General features: G+C 42.4%; 1 pseudogene; it reads right to left on the bottom strand.

Annotated features, from left to right (window-relative positions):
- Positions 1-3,714, bottom strand: part of LOC102254845 — a 5,929-nt pseudogene continuing 2,215 nt past the window's right edge.

The following is a 3,714-nucleotide window of genomic DNA, read 5'->3' as shown; positions in this document are numbered from 1 at the left end:
TCACCAGAGCCGAACTGACTGGGATTTCACCAGAGCCGAACTGACATGGGGACGGAAGTTGCCAGTTAAAGTCCCCTCTAGCCTTTCTGCCTGACCTAACTTGAGGCTGGAGGCACAGACTCAGAAACACTTGTGAGGTTCACAGGCGATTTTTTCCTCCTGACAGCAAGTATGTGGTGTGTTTTCCAAACTATTTCTCCATCTCCCCAACACCAACTGGGTGGCCTACTAGTACAAGTCAATTCTACCACTAACCAGAGTTAACATCAGACTCTATAGTTTAAGGGCTCAGGCCCATAAACTGCCACATGTCAGATGCCAGGTGCAAATGAGGCTCAGGTCATAGCCAACTACAAATTCGAAGGTTCCCAGGACACTCCCTCAGGTTTGCTAATTTGCTAAAACTACTATCAGAACTAACAAAAGTGTTTTACTTATTATTATCAGATTATTGTAAAACACAGGAGTCAGGAACAGCCAAATGGAAAGGGTGCTCAAGGCAAAGTGGGGGTGGGCACAGTGGGAGCTTCCATTCACTGTCCATGCATGACACCCTCCCAGCACACCGATGTGTTTGCCAATCAGATCTCTCTGAAGCCCAAGGTTTAGGATTCAAATTAGGCTTCCTTATGTAGGCATGACTGATCAAATCACTGACCAGTGGTGAATAACTCAATCAATAGCCTTCTCCCCTCCCCAGAGGTTAGGGCTAGGTTGAAAGTTCTAAGCCTCTAATCAAAGCTTGATCTTCCTGGTGAGCAACCCCCATCCTGAAGCAATTGAGAGGCCTGTGAACAGTCACCTCATTAGAACATAATATGCTCCTATCACCCTTATCATTCTGATAGTCCAAGGGCTTTAGGAGGTCTTTGCTAGGAACCATGGACAAAGATTTAACATTTTTCTCATTGTATCACAGAAGGACACAGCACAGGACACAGGCTCATTAAAATACTGAAACCAAATCCTAGGACTATAGAACACTTCCTCTCTATAGAACACACAGCACTCCAGCAACAACACTCCTGTTTTATTTTTTAAAAAAAGTATATTTTATTGATTTTTTACAGAGAGGAAGGGAGAGGGATAGAGAGTTAGAAACATCAATGAGAGAGAAACATCGACCAGCTGTCTCCTGCACACCTCCTACTGGGGATGTGCCCGCAACCAAGGTACATGCCCTTGACCGGAATCGAACCTGGGACCTTTCAGTCCGCAGGCCGACGCTCTATCCACTGAGCCAAACCGGTCAGGGCAACAACACTCCTGTTTAACAGCAGTGGAACACACTGGAAGAACTTATTTAAGAAGCCTCTGCAGAACCCTAAAGATGACATGGAGACAAAAGCAAGGACACCTGAGAATATTTGTCTCTGTTACAGCAAACAGTAAACACAACCTAAACCAGCCGTGGGCAAACTATGGCCCGTGGGCCGGATCCGGCCCGTTTGAAATGAATAAAACTAAAAAAAAAAAAAGACCGTACCCTTTTATGATAGGGCTTCCGAAAACATTGAACTTTTACCTGTAAAACTCAACATAATTCAAAACAATAAATTTGTCCTAAAGAAATTTAAAAGAAAAACTAAATTCCTCCATTTTTTAAACTACTTTAAAAGTTTGGAGGTAATTATGATCTATGAAATAAATAAATGCAATCATGTATAGGATGAAAGTGAGTTAAAATTTTCTGAAGTTTATGCTGTAAATATAGAGGTTAATGGGCTAAAGAATCTTTTAAAAAATGAGGAATAGTCATTTTATTGATCACAAAGGTAAAATATATAGAAATAGCAACAATTTTTAAAATATCATATTAATTACATAATGTTATTAATCTATAGTAATCAAAGGGTAATATGCTAATTAAACCTGATAGACCGAAGTCTTCTGGATGTCATTCTGGATGTCCTTCCTGACAAAGCCAGGGCCCAGGCGAAGCCGCCCAGGGTCCCGGGTGCCTACCCGGGCGAAGCCGGCCCAGGTCCTGGGTGCCTGTGGCCTGCCAGAGGGAGGAAAGCCCAGGTCCTGGGTGCCTGTGGCTGGCCAGAGGGAGGGAAGCCCGGGTCCTGGTTGCCTGCGGCCAGCCGGAGGAGGGAAGCCTGGGTCTCAGGTGCGGGGGCCAAGGCAGAGGCAGTTAGGGGCAATCAGGCAGGCAGGCAAGCAGTTAGGGGTGATCAGGCAGGCAGGCGAGTGGTTAGGGGCGATCAGGCAGGCAAGTGAGCAGTTAGGGGTGATCAGGCAGGCAGGCAGGCGAGTGGTTAGGGGTGATCAGGCAGGCAGGCAGAGGGGTTAGGGGTGATCAGGCAGGCAGGAGAGCAGTTAGGAGCCAGCAGTCCTGGATTGCGAGAGGGATAACTAACAGTCGGACATCCCCCAAGGGGTCTCAGATTGCGAGAGGGTGCAGGCCCCCCATCCCGTGCACGAATTTTGTGTACCGGGCCTCTAGTATAACTATAAAACCTCACACTAAAGGCCCACTTTCCTCAGTTCCTCTTTCAGTTCCTTTTTGTTATTTAATCTGACAAATAACCTCAGGTCCAGCATTCAACAAAAACTACAAGGCATGCTAAAAATTAAAACACAGTGTGAAAAGACAGAATAGGCAAGAGAACATAATTCAGATGTAGCAGACATGTTGGAATGATCAGACTAGAAATGTAAAACAACCATGATTAATGTGCTAAGCGCTAATGGAACTAGTGGACAACATGGAGAACAGATAGGTAATGTAAGCAGAGATGAAAACCATAAGAAATAAAAAAATGGGAAATGCAAGCAAAAACAAAAAAAGAGAAAATGTTAAAACAGAACATAAATGAAGAATTCCTTGGTGGGTGGGGGCAGTAGCAGCTCACTGATACAGGGGAAATGTGTGAGGAAAGAATCAATGTGCGTGGGGAAATATGAATACAACCTTCCAAAACTAAAATGCACAGAAAAGAAAAAAAAAAGGAAACAAACAGAAACCCAAGAACTTTGGGACAATTACAAAAGGTGCAACATATACATGAAGGAGAATAAAGATTTTAAAAAAACAGTAAATAAGTAAAGCAATGATGATGGAGAGTTTCCCCAAATTAATGAAAGACACCGAACTACACACCCAGGAAGCTCAGAGGTCACCAAACAAGATAAAAATAAAAAAATGCACACCTAGAAATATCATATTCAAACTTGAGAAAAATAAAATCAAAGATGAAGAGAACATTGTGAATGAAGCTGGGGAGGAGGAACCATAGTTAGAGAGAAGTAAGGATGAGAATGAAATCAGACTTATTTTCAGAAACTATGCAACCAGAAAGAGAGTATGTGAAATAAGTGTTGAAAGAAACACCACCCAAGAATTCTGTGTAGAGCAATTTTATCTTTTATTTTATTTTTTAATCATTTTTATGGTACTACATTTATTGAAAGTGTGAAGATAAAAACAGATTGGTTTTTAAAAGTCAATTTAGTAAATATTCTGTTTGCTATGTTTCTATGACAATATTTGGTATAAACACTACAAAATAAGGCAAACTTCTGGAAAAAGTGTTCAGTCTAATTTCTTTTAATTTGTAGAATCACTGGCAAAGTACATCAGGCGAGTAGAGCAGTTTCAGAGGTCCAGTTTCAGACAGAAGGAGCCTTCTCTATTTTGGTTCCAAAGGTGGTCGGATGCCCCGCAGCTTCATTTCGTCGAGTCCTTTCCAGTATTTAAAATTGTTGTCC

The sequence above is a fragment of the Myotis brandtii genome, unplaced genomic scaffold (genome assembly GCF_000412655.1).
Source record: "Myotis brandtii unplaced genomic scaffold, ASM41265v1 scaffold680, whole genome shotgun sequence".
Taxonomy (NCBI): domain Eukaryota; kingdom Metazoa; phylum Chordata; class Mammalia; order Chiroptera; family Vespertilionidae; genus Myotis; species Myotis brandtii.
The sequence above is the reverse complement of the archived record's forward strand: the minus strand, read 5'-3'. Positions and strand labels throughout refer to the sequence as shown.